This window comes from Nelumbo lutea, chromosome 6 (genome assembly GCF_056320005.1).
Source record: "Nelumbo lutea isolate HS-2025 chromosome 6, American lotus-T2T, whole genome shotgun sequence".
NCBI lineage: Eukaryota > Viridiplantae > Streptophyta > Magnoliopsida > Proteales > Nelumbonaceae > Nelumbo > Nelumbo lutea.
The window spans coordinates 67,464,496-67,487,106 of NC_142689.1; the positions used below are offsets into that span (position 1 = coordinate 67,464,496).

The 22,611-nt window shown below is 35.8% G+C and overlaps 2 long non-coding RNA genes across 2 annotated transcripts; both read left to right on the forward strand.

The window, feature by feature from the left end:
- Window positions 1-266: 266 nt before the first annotated feature.
- LOC148849397 (uncharacterized) lies at window positions 267-1,313 on the forward strand. The gene is made up of 3 exons (XR_016101177.1): window positions 267-581; window positions 679-947; window positions 1,065-1,313. It is a non-coding gene; the product is annotated as an uncharacterized LOC148849397 (long non-coding RNA).
- Window positions 1,314-7,752: 6,439 nt separating this feature from the next.
- Window positions 7,753-15,324, forward strand: LOC148849398 (uncharacterized). Its single transcript, XR_016101178.1, has 3 exons — window positions 7,753-7,890; window positions 13,549-14,250; window positions 14,366-15,324. It is a non-coding gene; the product is annotated as an uncharacterized LOC148849398 (long non-coding RNA).
- Window positions 15,325-22,611: the final 7,287 nt, after the last annotated feature.

The following is a 22,611-nucleotide window of genomic DNA, read 5'->3' on the forward strand; positions in this document are numbered from 1 at the left end:
AATACTAGAAAAACAATTAACTTAGATCGAGTTGATTAATTTAGTTGGTTTCATCGATTTGATAAATAACCCTAACTGAAATTAGTTATTGTTATTTTTATATTATAAAAAAATTATTAAAAATAGTATATAAAATATAAATAATTATTAATTATTTAAGAAATTAAAATATAAAATAATTATATACTCTTAAAATCCGCACATATTCATATAAATAAATTATTAAATTTACTTAATATATACAAAAAAAAGTGCCCAATGCAGATATCTATGACTTTCACTGCAGAGCTAAGCATTCAAAATGTAGCAATCCACACCAGCCCGTGAATCGGCATCCCCGCCCCGATTATTACGTAATCGGGGCGGGATGTAAATTCACTATCCCTCCCCATCCCCGCCCCGTTTCCGTCCCCGGTCGGGTAACACAATTAATCCTCGTCCCAGCTAGGCAATCTCCATCGCCGACCCGATCGGATCGGAGAATCGGGGTGCCCGGCGGGACGGGAAAGATTCACTTGCACGGGTGCACCTGCTCTGCTCTAAATGCGTAGGACTGCATGCTAGCTGAGGGAAAGGAATAAGTGCTTCCTGATTTCCTTATCTTTCTTCTTGAGTTCTTTCCCTGCAATTGCAGTGCTGGACGGACGAAATCACATTGTTTGTTTTTTCTTTTCTCAGAGAGAGAGAGAGAGGAATGAACGTGGTTAGAAGAGGACGGCGAGGAATCTTTCATTCTGAACTTTTGATCTCTTTCTGGTGGATGGAGCTGCATGATTGTCCTAGGCGATCGTTCTCCAATCTTCATTTTCCTTTTGTTCGGTTTAGAGCTGAAGACGCAAAGAGAAATTGAAATTCGTTCCCTACGCCTCTGCTTCGAAACTTAGCATCTTCCTCGCGTTTCTGTCCTAACTTGAGTTGAAATTTGATTGCGGATCTTCTAATTGTTGGTCCAGCTCTAACCTTTATTTCTCATGTTTTTTACTTTTTAATAGATAATCTTCTTATAGTGATCTTATTTACTTGTAACATTTTATTCTTACTACTTTATATCCATTTAAATGCAGAACCTTCCTGAAATTATTCAGTGGACAGGTCCTGGTATGCATGTCTTCCCCCCTCTTTTTCCCCTGGATTCTGGTTCCTCCTTTTGGTTTCATGTTGCACTTTGAACCTTCTTTGGTGTAAATTTGCTTTTTTTCCCTTTCTTTTAAAATTTTCTTTAGACTTTGTTGCTTCCAAAATGTTTAATGATTACATGCATTTTGAGGGTGTGGTATGTTGATTATTCAATACTTAAGGGCTGTTTGATAAAAGCTGAAGCAGCTGAAAAGAATCATTTAATCTGCATTTGGTTTGAGAGAAAATAAGAGATGGAAAGTTCTTAAGGAATTTCACAAAATTTATTATGAACTTTCCCTCAAACCGAACATAGTGTTATTGTTTACTATGTTGTCAAATTTTTATTATTTAATTATTTTATCCACCATAAGACAAATCATGTAGATCAGTCACTTCCACCATTATGAACCCCTTAGATTCTTTCTTTATCCCAAGAAATTTCGTTTCATAAATTCCCTGATTTAATGTTTTCTGTTGGAATAAGTCATTGCCTCTCACTAGGCTTATTCTTGGTAACCAAAACTATAGATGTGAGGGGCATACGCACTTTAATCCATGGGCTTCAATTTTATGCATAGAAACACCTATGGAACGTGAAAACGTGATACTAAAACGTTAGGATTGCAATTGCTAATTTTTAGGCTTGTGGTTTTATGACAATTCCCACTGCATATTAGTCAATTTTTATCTTCAGCTGTCAAGAATCTTCTTCAGGAATGAAGAATTGTGGCAGTAGAAAATGCTGAGCCTTGGCATAAACCATTTAGGCAATAGATTTCAAATTTTCAATCAAACTCAAGTCCAAATATAAGAGAAATCAATTAATCAATTACCAGTATGACAGTTCCTAGATGCTGACGACAGGACCTGCTTTGTAGGCTAAGATTTTGTCCTTTCTGTGGCCAGCAGCAAGAAATTGTGGGTATCATTCATTATTCTGGTGAGAATGAATTAATGAAAGTTCTCTCATGGATTTGTTAGATCAAATAAATGAGATACCCAATAGTAGTCCAGGAAATCATTTTTCTATCATTACCACTATGGTTTATGTGCAGATGACATCTGGTCATTGGCTAAACTATTTTCATTTGGCAACATGGCTCTGCTATCATTGATTTAATACTTATTGTGAGAAACAAGTGTGAGTTATGATGTAAATATAGGTATTCATTCCGTTTTTTACCCAATTGACATCTATTTTTCAAGGTAACCAAAGCATTGGGGACAAATTCCATGGAGTCTCAAACGTTGATCATAGCCAACATTTGTAAAAAAACATATTAAAAAGTTAATCAAGAGCAATAGTTATCTATGATAACAGCTTAAGAAGTAGTAGATAGATCATAGGTACAGTGATCAAGAGCAAGAAATCTGAAATAATAATATTGTTAATGATTGCAGTAAAAGGAACCTAACCTCTGTTTTTGATTAGTAATCTTGAACAAGGCTGTGATTGAGTTGGCACAATGAAAATAATCTTCAGAGTAATCTTCAATCAAGAGCAATTAAGATATGAACTTCAAAGTTCAAACCACTGAACATGGTGTTCAGCTGACCTGGCAGAAGATGACTTAGAATTGTTAGGGCTACTTATTCTGTCCTTTTATTTCTATATATCAAGGGCTTATCTCCTCCCCTTCAGAAATCTATCTCATTGTTGATTGGTAACCAGACAGCTGATTGGCTGGTAGGTTTTTCTCTATGTGTAGATGAGAGTATTTTTGTGATTTGTAGGTTTTTTTTTTCCTATATGTAGATCACAATGTATTTTTACCACTTTTCTCTTCCTCATGTGGATTGAAGTGGTATGAAATGATTCAAGGACTTAAAATTTAACAAAGAACATGGCTTTTGATAAAGCACAATGCCAGGACAAAATTAGTCCAAATAGTTGTGAATAATGCTTAATTGATTTACTTAATCCATTTGGGGACAATTTTTACCCTTGCTTACTGACTGAAAAAAGAAATATTGTATGGAGTTGGCACCACAAAAGTAATACTAGAGGTTAGATGATGATGATGAGCTTCTCACTATTACATTGATCCAATATTGACAAAGCCCATCTCTAGCTATAATTTCATTGGATAAGCTAACTAGAACTCCTATTTTGACTCAACTTGGCTTAGTGAAACTCATTTTTATTCTACACCTAAAAAGGACATTACCAAATGCTGGACTAGCAATCCAGGGTCTCGTCATCTTGAGATGGGTGGTATGAGGTGGTTGCCTCAGACTCAAATGTGTGTTCTCGTGCTTGTCTGCCTGATATTTTACCAGTGCACAAATTCAACCATGTGAAGAAAACCCAAAAGTATGGAATCTAGGATTCTAGGAGGAATTTTGAGATGAGATTTGGTGGGATGAAATATTATAAAATGTCTATTTGGAGCATATAAATATGAGATCCATTGGAGATGGTTTACCACAAAAAGATATATAGACAACATAGAGATGGTCAATCCTACTAAAACTAGGAAAAATGGAAATTATAGAATTACCATTGTCATAAGAAAACTCATAGGTGACTTAACTAGTGACCACGAAAACAAAACTACACTATGATTAGAAAAATCAAACTTTCTTTTAGCTGGAAACCTCAGACATGTAAAATGGCAAAAATACCTATACTGTCTAAAGTTCTAAACATAAAAAATAGAAAAAAAATCCAGAAATTTCTAAATTTAACTCTTTGGCTCTTGCATCAGTAGGGCTATTGGCTGTTTATATTGAATTTTCAGAGGATTGAATCTATCTTGGCCCTGGGCACAAGTATGAAGTTGTTGAGGGAAAAATATTAGTTCGAATGGTGTCCTTTAAGTTTTAACATCTATTTGGATTCACAAAAGCTATGTCAAAACTCTAGTTTGTATGGAAAATAAATGACACAAAGAAATGGGTGAAAAGAGTAAAAGTCATGTGGTCGTGCCACTTTATAGGATAGGCAAACTCTTAAAATTGAAGTGTTACTTGGATACTGTTAAATCTATAGCCACCCAGACCTCTGAAGCTTCCAAATAAAAAAATTCCTATAAGTTTCCTTTGTTTAAAAAGTTATTTAAAATTGAATTGTTACTGGTATACTGTAAAACTAATAGTTCAGCCTCGCATGAAGTTGGATACAGCACCAACACCTAAAACATGGCAGGATTCCTCATTACATGATGATGCTTTAGGCAAAGCCAGATCAAAGCCTACTTTATGCATTCTCAGGCTTAGGTTTCTTACTAGGTTTGGGCCAAATATGGTCTGTTCTTTTTTGCTACATTGAAAGACTTTCGTATGCAAGAAGACTCCTATTTACATGTAAATCCTTGCTTAAAAACAAAGGATAAAGACACTACTATATGAAGTTCAGGCTTTCCAAGGTCAGCGAATGCTTTGGTTGATCATCTTGCTAAACAGGGGGTATTGAGGGGACATCTGTACTAGGTAACATTGTAACGTCTTTGGCGTAGTTTTTTCACACTTATTGCATGTCTTTGGCCTCTCCCTGGGGTTCTTGTAACATTTCTGATATATCATTAATAAATCATTTCTTATTCATAAAAAAAGAACAAAAATGTGAATGATCTAATTGCTACAAGTTGCAAACCATGAACCAGGACCTAGACCAAGCAAATAATTAAATTAGGTGATCATATTATTTTCTATTGACAATCTCTGCAATAGGAGAATACCAATTTGGATGGAGGGAACATTTTATAGAACAACTTGTAAAGAGTGCTGGACAGTCGGGAAACATGTCCAAAACATGACTGTGGCAGGGTTGTGAATGTTGAGATGGATGAGTGGACAAATTAGAAAACTCAGGCAGTCAGGCTACTGATCACAGTTTGTACACAGGGTCTCCGACTGCAAAAACATGTGGTAGCCAACTCATATGGAACAGTTTAATTAGATTAAAATCTGGGAACCTAAAGAAACACCCCTGAATGGTTTGAACTTTGGTGTTGGTAAGTTGACGGGGTCATATGACAGTATAGTTGTGTTGGTACAGACATTTGATCATCTTCTGCATTTTTATTTCCACTGGTACTTTACAAATCCATTGCCTAAAAAATAAGTACTCTGCAAGTCTGACATGATTTAGGAGTAAATGTAATTAAGTTTACTGGAAAGCTATACTCAAAAGGTGTTATGAGTTATGAATATGTTTGTTTTCTTGTTTTTATTAAATGTTAAATCAGTAAACAAGAATAAAAACCTCTTGGATGTGTTTTTACAAACAAGGTGAAAACATCAACCATGTTTCTGAAAAAAAAAAAAAAAGATGCTCTCAGAAGTGAAAACTTATTTATACTTTCATAATGCTGATATAAGCTATAATTTAAGAGATGTTTGCCGATACTTGTATGAGTTTGTTTTCATTCATAAAAAAGAAAGGTATGATTTTGCCTTCTGAAACAAAAACAACTACACTCGAAGTGGTGAATACCCTCCTCCCCCTAGGGTGTGTCAAATACCTCTGGATCTGCTGCACTTAAAGTATGATTTTTCTGAAACAAAAACAACTACCACTTAAAGTGGTGAATACCCCCCTTAGTGTTTGTCAAATACCCCTGGATCTGCTGCACCTGTGCTGTTGTGCGCCGACTTGCATTCAGTTTGTAACACCTGTCAGACTGAACGCAAGTGCATGACAAGTTCGGCCCAAATATGAGCAGCATATTCTGACAGAAGTGTTGGACCGTTGGTACAAAGTTTTTATTTATTGTCTTACTAACCCATATTTGAATGTGGATTGGATCTAAAGTACAAATATAAAATAAAGCAAACAAGAACTACACTATTCACTCAGGATATGTTATTCTTTTTCTTTTTCCCCTTTTTTTTTTTTTGTTTTAAAAAACCAATGTTCTTCAAACCAAGTTTGGAATGGTTTTTGAAACTCGCAGGAAAATTAATTTTTTTCATAAAAAAAAAAAAAAACTAGGAGAACACCCCAAGTTCGTACTTTGGTCAGCCCTGTCACCAAATGTTGAAGGGAAGGGAAAGGCAGGGAAATTTTTGCAAACCTTGTATTAGGTTTCCCTGCCTTTCCCTACCTTTTCCTCATTTTCCTTCAAGCCAAACATAGCCTAATTGACTTGATTTTCCTTCTTTCCCTTCCTTTTCATTCAAACCAAACACAGCCTTCGAAAACTTTCTCTGTTCTGTGTCTTTCTAGTTTTATCATCTGTCTCACAGCATGTTAATGCGACGAGTCCATATGTAAATTGGGAAACTCCCAAGTCCCAACTATTGACTGAGTGTCAAATGCACACTTTGTATACTTTGAGTAGATTTGAGAAGGGAAAATTCCACTTTAGTACCCTGAACTTTGGGGGTAGTGTCAAGTTAGTGTTCAAACTTTCAAACATGTCACTACAGTACCTAAACTTTCAAAAAAGTGTCAAGTTGATCTCTGCTGTTAACCGACTGCCAGTTATCTATTGAAAATGTCAAAACTACCCTTCAAAAGAAGATACTGTTCATTGTCTTCTATCTTGAGACTGAACAGGTTGAAGTGTTTGAGATTCTAGACTAATGAAGTCGTTATCTTCTACCTTTAGATCTAAAACATATTCTTGTTTAGTTATTTCTTTGCTTTCAGTTATTGTTTCCCTTTATCATATTTCATGTATTTTTTTTTCTCTTTTTCTTTGAAGATGACCAATTCAGTCTCAAGTTAGAAGACAGAAGACAATGAGCAGTGTCTTCTTTTGAAGGGTAGTTGTAACATTTTCAACAGATATCTGACAGTTGATTAACGGCAGGGACCAACTTGACACTTTTTGAAAGTTTAGGTACTGCAGAAACACATTTGAAAGTTCAGGTACTAACTTGACACTACTCCCAAAGTTCTGTAAAAGGCAGAGAGTTGGAGTCCAGATCACCTGCCAACAAAACATCTTCCAACCCTCTACCAACATAATCTCACATGGCACATCTCATATATGGTGGGTCCCAGTCCCAGAGTGAGATGAGCGGTATTCAAGTTGGTAGAGAGTTGGAAGATGTTTTGTTGGCAGAAGATCTCAACTCAGAGAGCTGAGTACATATTTTAGGAAAAAGTGTGAAAACCTCTTGTCTGAACCTAATCTGTGACCACATGAATCATGAATGGATTATTCAAAGGCATCCTGTGGCCTATGTAATTCCCTATCTTTAGTGCAAGAATGGATTATTCAACGACCTGGTCATCCTGCGGGTTGAACCACTAAATCATTTAACCCGATCTGTGGGTCGTGGGTCAGCTATTTATTATTATTATTTTTTTGCATTTTAGCCATTTTCATCATTAACAACAATAATTTTCGTTTGTCATACTTATTTTTCTCTTATATGATGCATATACAATGTTAGAGGCATTGTATTTTTATTTACTTTTTATATTTCACCATTTGATTTATGACATCACAAGGTTGATTCATTTGATCCTTGAATTACTAATCGCACAGAAAAAGTGGTCCCATTTTGTGGTGAGATACTACTACTGGGGTTTGCATCCGCCCCCCACAGAATTGTCCCCCAAAAACATCCCATGCGTTGTGGGCGTGTTGCGTGTTCGCCCACACGTGGACTAAAGAGACTTGTGCGGAGCTAACGAGATGGCCGTTAGCTCCGCCCCGCCAGCTCCCTCTTGCCCAAAAGGGAATCATCCCCTTATTCTGGGTTCATATCCTCTCTTTCCAATCTCAGAACTGAAACCCTCGACCTTCTGTAATCTGCCGGAAATTGCCCCCTTCGAGTTCCGTTGGTCGATGCCGATGACCGTTCCAGCAGGAGGTAAGTATCCCTCGACCTTCCGTAAGTTTTTCTCATTTTTTACCTAATTTTTTTTCGTTTCTCCTCGTTTTCTACGGTTCTTTGATCTGAAACCCGCCAAAGTAGGAGCCCCCTTCGAGTTCCACCAGTCGACGTCGATGATCGTTTCGGCATATTCATTTACCGGAGGTTAGTTTCACTCTTTCTACCTTGATTTTCTTTCTCATTTTCTACCTTCTGGTAAACAGAGCTGAAACCCACTCCCCTTATTCTGTTTTCAGCCGATTTTCAGTTGTAACATTATACCTAAAAATTGGAATGATTATAGATTTGTGTATTTATTAATTAGATGAAATTAAACATGATTATTGATTCCAGCCGAGGCTCTGGATCTCCTCCTCATGAGAACTCTGCACTCCTACCCACAATACACTATCCCCCACTATCCCCCGTGAATTTGGAACATGTCGATGAGATGATCTCCATATGTTCTCCATATGTTCTCCATATGTGGTTGCATAAATGTCTCGTGGGCAGGAGATCCGAACTCCGTTGTTTTAGGAACGAATCATGACTAGTTCACAGTACTATCTATGTTTAATGTTTTTTAGGCAACATTTATGTGATTTTCAAAAATTCTCATATGCAATTTAAAAATCACATAAATAAAAGTCGTCTCAGAAACATTAAACATAGATGCAGAGTAATGTAAACTAATCATGATTCGTTCCTAAAACAACGCCTCGACTGGAACCAATAATCATGTTTAATTTTCCTCTAATTAATAATCACACAAATCTATAATCATTCCAAGTTTTAGGTATAATGTTACTATTGAAAATTGGCTAAAAACATTATGAACAGAACAGGGGGAGTGGGTTTCAGCTATGTTATCGGAAGGTAGAAAATGAGAAAGAAAAACAAGGTAGAAAGAGTGAAACTTACCTCCGGTAAACGAATCTACCGGAACGACCGGTGGAACTTGAAGGGGGCTCCCACTCCGGCGGGTTAGAAAGGTCGAGGGTTTCAGTTCTGAGATTCAAGAGAGAGGATACGAACCCAGAACAAGGGGATGACACCCTTTTGGAACGTATATACAAGTCTCTTTAGTCCGTGTGTGGGCAGAAACGCAGCGCGCCCACAACTCGTAGGATGTTTTTTTGGGGAGTGGGGGAGGGGCAATTCTGTTGGGGGCGGATGCGAACCCTAATATTGAAGCATGTTTGGGCAGTTATGCTAGGGACAGGAAAATGGTGATCCTCAGACAAAGAGGAAACGACTATCCTAGAATAAAAAAAACCTACAAATGAAAAAGAGAAGGAAGAAATAATTCTCAAGATCAACTTCAATTGAATCATGAGGATAGATTTGGATTTGAATTTGCTTCTCGCTGCAATTTGGGTTTCGTGGAAATGAAACCTCAGCATCATTTTGCAATAAGGAAACATGTTATCCAAAAGATAAAAATTCCGTTTTCCCAAAATCTGACTCTGAAATGTGGATAGAATGCGAAGATTTGCAAAATTGACCAATTTAGTTCCTACCGAAATTCCAATGCAAGCATACAACCTTGGCAAACTAATATTTGTTTGGGGGGACTCCAAATGGTTTAGATGAACTGATGAAGGTTTTCTTGCTATGAATGCTTATATATCGAGTACTCCAAGCCTCTGATGCCTCGCACATGTAGCAAGAAATGTATGGATGTTATTCTTATTAAAACTACAATACATTTTTTGTTGAGCAATTCTAAGTTTCCAACTAGGGTGTAAATGGATGAAATTTGAATAGAATCGGCCAATCAGGTAGATATCTAAATTCAAATCCGGTTAGAAAATTTGATATTGGAATATTTGAGTTGATTCGAATTTGACCTATTAATTAGATAATTAATAAATATATAAAATAAATATTTTATTTATATAAATTACTTATATAATAAATGTTAAATAAAGTGTTTAACTATATATATATATATATATATATATATATAAAATAATCGATCAAATTCGAATATTTATTCAATTGAATTAGGTTATATCCAAATTTGATTTGATTATGTTGAGTTTTGAATTTGAAATGGAATTTTTGAATACCATTCACCCCAATCCCAACTAGAGTTTCACTCCACAGAAGAGACCAAATTTGGGGAATAACACTTTTCTGAACTTGGATTCAGTCCTCAAAAAATGATGTTCACACCATCGCATCCACTTTCAACCGTGTATTGTTGATATCTCTGTACTTGAAAGTTTTTATTCGTGGGGATATATTCCCAATTAACAGCTGCAATTGACCGTGTGAGCACCCTTCTATGAGGACAGAATCCAATCTCGATGTTGATATGATTGATCAGGTAGCCAGACTTGGAAATGCTGAGGTTAGAGATATCACATTACCATCCATTATGTTAAGATACTCTATCTAATTTTCCATATATAGGCCGTAAATAAGTACCTGGAACCTGGGAGGAGGGCCTATCATGACCCCATAAGTTGGCTGCCAATGCCCAATGGATGATCTGGGTTGGGCCGCACAACACTCTAAAAAGATATTGCACGGAACCTTTTATTATTCACTAGTCAGGCTTATCAGGTTTGGCCCAATAATACCCCTAATTATAATTAGACCAGTTCTATAAACTTATACATTATACTTAGACCAGTTCTACCAGGATGATATACGATATATAGTGCCTTAGAGTGCGCCCCAATCATAGATGCTAAGCTCGGCCCATCTGTCAATTGAGGGGTGGGTTCAGTTGATACGTTAGTTGATTTGTTCCAGCAGAGGTGCGGATTTAGTGTGGTGCTGCTCTACTTGACGGCACCTATGGGGGATTTGGACATATTACCAACTACCAAAAAAAAAAAAAAAAAAAAGAAAAGAAAGCTTGGCCCATCACTTATCCCCTTCTTTGTCCACCCGTCATTCCTGATTCAAGTTGGCTTTATTTGTAATCAACATGGTTGTTCTTTGTCTTTTATTTTGAGAACTTGTGATTTATGTTGTCCTTTAAAATAGTAATTTTGAAATTTCTTTTGATGGTTTCTTTTTCCTTTCTAATTTTTTTTTTCAAGTCAAACCAAACCTTCCTAAAGATAGCCAAACTCATTTATGCCTACAAAAGAAAATTCAGGAAAAAAATAAAGTTAGTATAATCTCCTATGGCTAATAAAATCCTGTTTCCAACATTAGTATTTGCTATTAAGGCAGCGCTTGATAAAATGAAAGTTAATTCATTTTTTTCAACCGTTTTTGCCTTCAAAGTTTGTCAATGCAATATAGGTTGGTTGTAGCCTTGAGATTCAGTTTGCACTCATCGCAATCAAATAAGATACTGTAAATTTATGAATGCATTACCAAACCGGGTTTGCATCCATCACCTTGAACAGATTTGCATTCTCCTTTTGCACTATTATGTGACAAAAAAGGTTTTTTGCTCTCTACATCTTCTATTCATGGGCTAAATTTTATATTAGAAAAGGTAATTGCTTATTTTACTTGAAGATTAGTCCAATATACATTATTGATATTTAACTTTAAGTAAAGCTGATGGTGGTCCCTTTTCCATTGAGACATTTGGGGGAAATTTTAGATAACAAGGGAGGAAAGGTGTGGAAACAGTTTTGAAACTGTTAAGGAAGCCCATATATTGCAATTTGGGTGGGCCTTTTCATCAATGCATCTGCAAAAGAAATAGTACACTGAGACAGACTCCATTGTCAATAAAAGATTTTGGCGTTTCGCCTTTTTACTCAAGTGCGTCATCAAAGTGGGTTCATGGCGCCACTTGAGTTTTCAGTGTTCAATTGATAAAGGTTAATCACTGTTGGGCAAGGTTCAAAATTTCGATGCAATATGCCCCACCTATATCGGGGGCTTAATGATATGTCGTTGCAGGGTTGCATCGGGGTATGATCCGGTTCAAAGGGGTACATCAGTCTTAGGCCGATTCCTTTGAACCAGTTTCAAAGAAAAAAAAAGGGTGGGTGAGCTTTAACAAGGCTGATATGCCCTTATCAGTGTATCAGTCTGTATCGATATTTTGAACTTGCTGTTGAGTTGATGATAGTAGTAAATAAGAGAGAATATAGAGACAAAAATGGTTAAGACAAATTTTGTCCAATTGATGGTAATACACAACTTCTATGAAGCTTGGGACATGATAGACCCATGGAAAGACATAATACAACACAATGTCGGACAATTTTTTGATGGTTTCCACCTTGTTTTGTATGTAAAACAAAAAAAAAAAAAACATAAATTGTTCATTAACATTCTTTTTGATAAAAGTCACCTGTTTTTTTTTTTTTTTCTTTTTGCTTTTTCTTTCGGTTCCCAACCAAAAGGCAACATTATGCATTGAGTACATATAACTCTCAACCGTGTGATAATGAGATTGAACTTTGGCTCTGTATACTTTGATAGAATATGTTCATATAAGAGAAACAGAAATTTGACCGAAATTTCTTAAGAGCTCTTGTTCTATCGTTGCCTTCTTTTTCTCTAATGTTTTTTTTTAATAGATTTGTCTAAATGTGATTAACAAAACATAGTAACTCCTCTTTCGGAATACCTAAAATAAGTATTTATTTCAAGTGTTAAGACCACACAATAAGTGGGCAATAAGTGCTTATTCTTGTTTGGCAAAAAAGTTTAAAATAAGTGTTTATTCCTATTTGACCCCAAAAAAAAACATAATAAGTGATTCTTTTGAAAATAAGCACTTTTAAAAATAAGCAAGGAATATATATTTTTCAAGTGCTTATTCAATAAGCACTTATTTCCTTATTTTGGGATAAAACTGTCCCCAAATATATCTCTAATTTTCAGGGACTGCCCCCTTCATTAAAGGATAATTGAACCCTATTGTCTTCTCCATTCGAACGTCCAAGAGCAGTGACGACAACTTTCCTAGTACTCTCATAGCTTCAGGTGCGACCCCATCGCGTGTAGCCCCATTTCATGTTATTTGCTTTGTTTTCTCCATTTCTCCAAACCCTTTTGTTCTCCCATGTCATTTTTGCATCATAATGTCATAATTTGCGATGGATTTTTAGATCCAACACCTAATAGACAGTAGCTGGCGGTGTCATCTATAACACCTTGCTTTTTTTACTATTCTTCATCAAAATGTGTCAATATAATATTCAAAAATGTCAAACATATGCCTTCGTTAAGTTAGGGTTAAAATTATCATTTTTGCAAAATACAACTATACAAGTATATTTGTAAATAAGTATAAATGGTTTGGGAAAAAGAATTTCTCAAAGACTAATAAATACTTATTCACGAAGCAGCAAACTCTTAAAATGCATTCTAGGGCCCTATTTTTGCTTAGAAGGAATAGGATATTTTTCGAATATCTTGTGTACCAAACATGTTTATATTCCACAAGAGCATCTGGGGCAGATGAAATATAACCAAACGGGGCCTTACATGTACATTCCTCATGTGCATATAAATATTATATTATAAAATGCTGATAGCACTCGATATATACAAGAAAAGGGAATGTGAGTATAAATATGCATTTTTAGCTTCTGGATTTGATGCAAAGTTACATTCCTCGAAGATCAAACACACCCACATCAAAATCAATTTTCATGCATGCACACATACTATTATCAGTGGAACATAAAATATTCATTGATGGATCCTTTATCCCTTCATTAGTGATGAAGGAAGATTTGGCCCGACCTCACAGTTATGCGACACGTGGCAAAAGCAACAGTTCGACACAAAAGCAAGCTTAAGGCGCAAACACCAAGGGGAGAAACCAGCAGACCGAACTCTCTACTAGGGGCCCGAACTCACCCTTGGCCCAAAACCAGAAAGTAATCCAAACTGGCCTGCTTTGCAATAATTCGGGACATACCTCGCCGAACTAGCCTACCTTGTAACAGTTCGGGATACACCTCGCCGAACTGGCCTACCTTGTAACAGTTCGGGATACACCTCGCCGAACTGGCCTGCCTTGTAACAGTTCGGGATACCCCTCGCCAAACTGACCTGCCCTATACATACCTCCGAACTCAAGACTTCGCCTCGCTCACCACTCCACCACATCACCTTCAAGGCACCAAAACCAAACAAATCGTACTATGCCTGACACTGAGGAAGTTCGTACCCAAGGGCGCCACACCTGACTGACTTGGGATCTGACGCTTGACAGCTGCACTCTAAACGGCCACCTGCCACCGCCACCTGACACTGCCATCTCCAGTTAGAGAGACGGTTAGACAGTGACGGTTCTGTCCCAGCAGAAATGACGACGGCCGAATTGACAGACACAAGGGTAATCATACCCGACCTGACAAGGGCCTCGGAGTGAGTGCACGAAATGATTATAAGAGCCCCCTGCCCCCAACAAACAAGGTATGTGAACTTTGCGCTATCTGGTCTACACTTTGCCTTTGAAAGATTACTGACTTGAACTTCGGAGTTATCACACCGGGTTCCCCCCGGAGTTCTCTCATCTTTCCCGTTTCAGGCTCCCCGACGCTCCAGCTCAGAAACGAGTTCATTGACAGCTAAGACCGGCCAGATTTGCTCCATCAATTAGGAATGACAGGAACCGAAATACAAATTCAGGCAGCTGATGGCACTCCAATAGTCTCGAGTAGTAGAAGATTTAATGCAACTAATGCACTCCAAGCAGAATGGTGGGCACTCTTGCATGGACTCCAACATGTCCTCTCATAAACCTCAAGTCGATAGCGTTATTCCTGGACTCAGAAGGCTTAGTTAAAAACTTCTACATGGAAGGGGATGAGGAATGGTTCATCACACCGATAAAGTGCAGAATATTAGATCTTCTTCCCTTTTTTGATATGTTTTGGGGTTGCTCATGAACTTGCTTACGATGCATGCAAATATAATAGGATAGTAGAAGACGGGAGCAACCAAACAAATTCTACTGTTTTGTACATATTTTAATGAAAGCCATATCTTGCCAAAAAAAAAAGTATAAATATGCATTTTTTGAACCCACCAAAATGATTTTGTCCACTAAAAATCAGCTAGATGAGACTGATGATGGGATGTATATGGGCTAACATTGCGCTTCTTTTGGATGGAGCAACCAGTGGCAGTGAGATATGATCTTACATGGTTTGGACTCTGGACTCTGGAGCCATCAACATGTTTCGTAAGTGACAATTATAGTCTTACAAAATATTTGCTTTCTGCTTTTGTCTCTATACGTATACTGAAAATCTGAGATGCTATGGTCCTTCACCAAGTACTACTATACCTTTTTAGGTGTTTTCTCTTTGTGTAGAGAATTATTTCTGTACTTTGATCCTTACAAATTGGTACACAAACGATTGAAGGAGAAATAAAAAAGGATAAATTTTTTAAACTACTGTTTAGTTAATTGACTAATGTATTTGACAATTGACATTGTTCATAATTTCTAATGAAAATAAATAAAATATTAAATTTACCCTCCATCATTCTTCAAAATTTCAAAATAAAATCCAACCAATGCTGTTAGCTCTAAACCACAACTGTGAAGAGTATGGGAGAGGTTTTAGGAATTTATATCCAAAACCTAACGCAAAAGGTATAGCGGCAAAAGCAAAGACTTGCGAATTGAATTTGTAGAAACCCAAAACCCCAAATTTATGAAGCTTTTTGGTATGGTTGTTTAGTCCGTATCGATGCCACAAGAGATATAGAATCTTCCTTACAAACTTGCTTTTTTTTTTTTCCTCAAAACAATAATTAATTGCATTTTCCAACAGGTTCTATACTCTTTCACTTATTCTGCATGACTTCATCTCCATATATTGAATCAATGAAGGTGTAATTTTTGCTATATCTTCAACTTCAGGATGGTAGCAACCTATTCATCTCCTTCCTGTTGTCGTCAGGAACAAACACCACCGAGTAAAGAACCATTCTTCGCGACCCAACCATCATCAATAATTCAGCGGATCATCTATTTCACCTTTGCAACTTTTGGTTTTAATTCATCTGGACAGTTCAACTGTTAAACCACGCTTGCTGCATCCAAGATCAATAGAGACAATCACTTAATGAGATGGGAATGATCTTGCACGGGAACGACCATGATTGTAACAGAGACAAACACTTAAAGAGGCAGTGGTCTCATCGGCATCCGGTAGCGATAGTTTCTCTTTCTTTTGTTCTACCCTGACTGAGATAGTCGCTTTTAGATTTAAAGTAAAGAAATAGAAAACCCAGCAACAAAATCAACAAGTGGCCAGCACCACCACTTCTCTCCGCATGAGAGGATAGAGAGAAATTAGAAAGAGAAGGGGTTCTTGTCACCGCCCCTCTATTCTTCGTCTCAAGGTTGAGTACGATGAATGGGTAACAGGAAGGATACTTTGGGAATTTTTTTTTTAATTACCAATCAGTAAAAGGGAGTGTGATGGATATTTTAAAAAGTGACTTAATCAATTAGGTTTATAGTAGTTTAAGAAATTTATTCAAAAAATATCAAAATGATAGAATTGATATTTTTATGGATAAATAATCAATACCCATGTTAGAAAGTAGATTTGGGGTGGTGCCAACTTGAAATTGATGTGGTTCACGGATTGATAGGAATGTATAAAGTGTGGCTTTTGAAACGTTTTGAATGTTTATAGTTGTGCATTAGAAATTAAAAATCTAGAATGAATGTATCCATACTTCTTTCACAGATGCTAACTACCAAGGCATAAGATTAATTAATTTTATCTACTTATTCCTTTTTATTAAATTTTAGAGTCATCTTCTTTTGGTAATTAAAAATTTTCTACTTTAAAAACTAAACGAGGAGAGGACAAAAGTTTTATTTATTTATTTATTTATTTTTTGTTGAGGAACAAAAGGTAGTGTGTGTAGTGTAAATGTGTGTCACATCTCATCCAAAATGGGAGAAAGAGGCCCCATTGTCGTCACCCTCATCATTTATATCTTTGAACCAAAAAACATGCCCTCCCCAACTGTACTCTGCTTCTCTCTTCTGCCATTAAAAGCACCACCAAAAACAGCGCGCTCTCTCTCTCTGGTTCACAAAGGACATCATCGCTCACGTGACATATACTGTCAATTCCATCATTTCTCACCCAACTTCTTCCTCCTCAATCATTCTTCCGTCCAAATGACGGGCGAGATTATATCCGATATTAAATAAATGTTAAACTAAAACTTATGAAAATATTATGTATTATTAATAAAATGAAGTAAAATTTGAATGAATTCGGCCCAAAGCCTAACTTAAATCAAATCCAATAGGATTATATTAAATGGGATAGAGGTATATATATCCATATTTGATATGGATTGAATTTAGATCACCATTAATGATATAGAATTCAAATTCTAATCAAGATGATTGGATACAGTTTACAGCCCCATTACAAGCAACAAGATGGGTGGGGTTGTACTAGCCAAAGCCGGACTTAGGCAGAACAGTGTAAATGCATACAAAATAATAGAAATTATAATATCTTGCATTCTAGTATTTGCATCTATACTCCTTTTAAACTAAGCCTAATTTTCAAATCTTAATCTAACTAATGAAGGTGAAGAATGATTGAGAGTTTGGATTAGGGATGTCAATGGGTCAGGTTAAATGGTAAACTTGGCTTGATATAGGGTTGGGTTAGGATTTTGATTCTTTAAATCAAGTAGGGTTAAAGTTTATAATTTATTTATATGTTGATTTTGATTTTTTTAATGAAAAAATAATATCTTAAAATCTATAAAACAATTATCTTACTTAAGTTAATATATTTTAGGCCTTTAAAATGTGTTCAAAAATATATTTTAAATTATATAGGTTAAAATCAAATTAAACCCTATAAAACCAAATTAGAATTGAGACAAACCCCTATCGAATCCAACCGGTTGACATACCTAGCATGGATGGTCCATCGTAAATGGCTCGTGAAGAATGGTGAAAGACTTACATCTATAAGGATTAAGTATGTATTTGATTCTATTTATATTTTTTTCATTCAATATTTGTACTTTATTTATTGGAAAAATTGAGAAATATAATAATTACAATTATTTATGAAAATTAGGCTCCACATAAACGTAACAGTGAATTACTGAAATGACAAGAGGTAAATTACTGAAACGGCACTTGTGTAACAACGTTTGTTGAATAAACGCCTATACAACCAAACACTCTCTAAATTAATTAAATAGGAGAGTTAAAAAAAAAAATGGAAAACCGATGAAATGCTGATAGAGCTATCAAATGATTATAGATATAGGAGATATTTTCCTCTCTTGTCAACGCCTCCCAACTGCCCACTCTACTACGCGTGCCGTCCTATCTGTCTTCATTACCTCCCATACTTAAAAACCTACTAAATAACTAATAAAGAATGGTGATTAGTACTTTTAGTATTATATTTATTATATTTTCGGACTGAAACAATAAAATACTTTTGCAAGAGATTGGATTCTGCCTCACTGGGCCAAGAGCTCACAATCATGAAATATGAAGATTTCCTTGCATCGAGCAGTGCAACAAGCTGTGATACAACCTGTACTCAGGTCCTTTTCCTTCTCCCCACTCACCCATCAAAAGAAAACCAACCCAGTTCACCCACAAAAAAGATGCATGAAAGGATGAAGAAAAGTCTTCAGACTTTATGAAACAATGTCAAATTTATAATCATACTGTCAAGTTAGATTAGAAAAAGGGGTTTTGAATTTTAATAAATGCATCGGCAGCTGCTTCAATTTACATATACATGTATAATATATGTACCAGTCATTCTTTCATAGTACTTAGCCCTGTTTGTCTCAATCAGTAAATTGATCATCATCGCTATATCTATTTATCGTTATATTAAATCCCATAGAAAACTAATTTGTATGGCATAAGAATGCTAAAGTCTCACTTAACTAAACAAATTTTATCTGGGAAACACTTGTTCAAATAAACATATTTATCCGGTTAAATAAAATTGAACAGGGCCTTAATGTGATCCATATGGGTAGATGGGTTTATTATTACAAGTCCAAGATTAAAAATCTCTAGTGTGGGCTTAGTAATAATAGGAAATCTAGATCATATTTTTACTAATTCAATAGGGTTACTTGCCGAGGACAAAGAACGAGTAAGGCGGCAGTGAACGGTGATATAGTGATAGCGGGGGGCATTTGGGATTGGTGCGTTTTACGATCATTCCATTTCATAATTGAGTTCGGTTGTTTATGGGTCGGGTTGGGTCGGTTTACTGAATTTTTTTCAATCAATTTGATCTGGTCAGGTTATCTAAGATAGAAATCGAAATCAATCAAGTGCTAAGCAAAATCGACCTGATCGGTTTGAGTTGGGTTGGGTCGGTTTTGGCTCTAAGTCCATCCATACCCCCCATGGCCACCTAGTTTTCTGAAAATATATTTAAAACTGAAATATGTATTTTAGAAATATATATATATATATATATATATATATATATATATATTGAAATATATATTTTTTTTGGAAATATATATCTGACATATTTCATAATATATATTTTTTAGATATAGATATTGGAATATATTTTCAGATATTTCAGTTTTTTAGTTAAGTAGGAACTAAGTCGGTTCGGATTGGTTTCGGTTTTCACACAAGAAAACCAAAACCAACCCAAACCATCGGTTTATGAATTTGTACAACCCAAAATCGATCGGTACTGATGAAAACCCGGCTGACTCGGGTTGGTCAGTTTGGGCCTTCTTATGAACAGCCCTAGTTCCGATCCACAAGTGATTCGTTTCATCTGTATTTTTTTTTTTTAGAAACACAAAAAAAGGAATATGGCTGACTAGACATTTAAAGTGATCCAGCTTAATATTATAATATATTTATAATGACAAGTATGTAACATCTCAAAAAATAGTCAGTTTTTTCAAATTTCAATATACCATATCACCGTGTAATTCAAAATCACAGAGAGATTCAAAAAATAAAAATTTGGCGTTTCAAGAAACCCTTCATTTTCTGAATTCTAAAGCTAATTATTATAAAAATGTCTTTAAAAAAAAAAAAAACACACGACTAATGTAATATGCATGATACATCAACAAAAATAGAACTATCGTGAAACGCACTGATCCAAAACGTCCCCATGATCGTTCAGTTCAAATGAACAGCCATTCAAGAATGGTGGAATTTGATCCACCAGCCAATTATAAGGGTCTGCAAGTCCCAGCCTTTAAGCGTGTCTACTTGGAGAATGCAAATGATCACATATAACTGGAATAATTCCTCTCCCCAGACAAGAATTGAGAGAATAAAGTTGAAATTGCACGGTGTCCGATGATCCAATCATACATCCTATAGTTTTGAAATGAAAGCTAGGAATCTGTTACAGAGTCCCGTGCATCAGGTAGTTACTGGACTACTGGTTAGAGAGAGATATCGTTTACTTTGTCTCTCGTTTCTTTTTTCTTGTTCTACTGGTTGAGTTTTATTCATTTGTTTGAAATATATAGGTTATTGATTGGGTGTGGTTGGCCGTAGATTTCAAAATAAATGCTGTAGGGAGTGGGAGGGTTTGAGTTTTTAATGAATTAATACTGGTAAAGAATTGGTGAGAATTTTATTCTATTGCCATTTACTTATGCAGGAAATTAATAACTTGAAAGAGAGTGTGTGGGTGTAACGAAAGAGACGTATCAGACGACAAACAGGAAAATTTGAAATTCGACTGTTTGATAATGTGTGCATATCGTGGATGGACTGATTCGGTCTATACAGGATGAATATGCAGTTTGGTTGGGCGTGAACGGGTCAGTCCACACTATATTATGGACCGGTATTATTCACACCCAAAATATCAACAAAGGGTATTTATGGTGGAAGGGTTTTATCAACAATTTATTTTTGATATTGTGTTTCACATTTACAATCAAAACCCTACATTTTACTGTTAATCTCTCCACCACGGAAGTGCTCTGCCACTCTGCTCTGCCTCAAATGGAGATCTCCTCACTGGTTCTGTACCCCCCTCTAGCGGAACTACAAATGTGATGGATCACTAGACAGCATGATCCATCACATTAGCAAAGAAACTTCATGATATGATAGAATAATCAAAGAACAGCTACAAAGATCTCATGTTTTGTTTCATTATTTAACAGAAGATATGTCCCTAGATTGTGTTGAATGGAGGAAGAGGACTTCTGCCACTTACACCACTTAAGTGAAATCCAACATGAGTTGTATGTGGTAGACAAGGCGAGGAATTTCCATTTCAAGAGAAATTTTAATTTTTCAAAATAAGAAGTTTCATCATAAATTCTTAGATGGAGGAGAAATGTCAGGGGAAATGGAATGCACTCTAAAACTTAAAAATTGGTTAACATATGCAAATCAAATACTTAGAAATACTTAAAAACTAATACCAAATAGCAGTCAAGACAAGTGTCTTTGCTGAAGGGTAAATATAAGATAAAAATAATAATTTTGATTTTTTTAATTATTTTATTACCATTTTTGTTGAAAATAATATTTTTAATCGATATTCAATTGCCAAAGCTTTTTTTTTTTCATTTTATTTATCATATAAATTATAAAAATTAGACATTTATGATCGACTATGTACATTACTTCATAAATTGCATATGTGATACATGGAATCAAAAGGTGTGACGGGAACTAATCCACACCATGCCTATAGAATGCCGCTATGGGTGTGGACTGGACAATTTGTCCACAATTCAGAACAATTGTGAACTATGATGTGGCGTGAATTGATCTCTGCCATTAGGTGTGGTGTGGATTAGTCCACACTACCCAATTTCTCATCCACATTATAGAATACCCCCTTAGTTTCGTCAAGGAAAAACTTTTAATTTGAATTGTCTTGTTTTAAAGTTCTTATTTGATTTTTTTGTTGCTATCTCCATGTTTTCTTTCAAGAATGTTTCCTTAAAAGAATGGCAACAACATTTTTTTTTTTGAGAAAACACAATGATCCCAAACCCCCCAAAAATGCCACACTGTTCATTGGAAAGAGAAGATATGCAGAATGTTATCATCAAGATCTTACTTTAAGGATGGTAAAGTTAGATAATTGGATGGAGTGTTGATACAGTACCATGGTGCCAATTGGTTCAGTGGGGCAAGTCTCTAATTGGATGTAGTGGACACAAATCTCGCCTTGATTCAATCCTACTCTTACACGATGGGGTTGTTCAATATAGGGATGAGTAGGATTTTAATGTAAGGATTTTCAAAATGAATTATGAAAATGCAATCAAAATATTCTAATTAGTAATAAAATAAGCTAAAAAGACAAAAAAAAAAAAAAACTGAGATTCAATTTGGAGAATTACAAATACTGTATTGGAAAGCCTTGTATTTTGTGTTATTTTGTATGCATTTATATTTTCAAACTGAGCCTAAGGCCATATTTATTTGAAGTGTAAATAAAAATCGGGGTAAACTTTACACTCAGATTTGATTTTCCTAGCGCTTGGATGGCTTGCTGTATTATATCACAAAGGAGTGTAAAACTCCATTATAGGCAAGTTTTATATCGAGAATGGGTGAAAAGTTATCACCAATAAAATCGATGTAAAACTCTATCTTCTCAAAACTTGATAGAAACCTCTCTCTCTCCTCTACATTATCCCCGACAACGCTCCCAGTCACTCCCGCTGTTGTAATTTGTTGTAGCGGTGAACTTGAACCTAGGTGGTGATCTCCTTCAATTGGCAAGTTGAAGGGGGCAAGAAAGAGCAGAATTACAAAATAGGATTAATGTG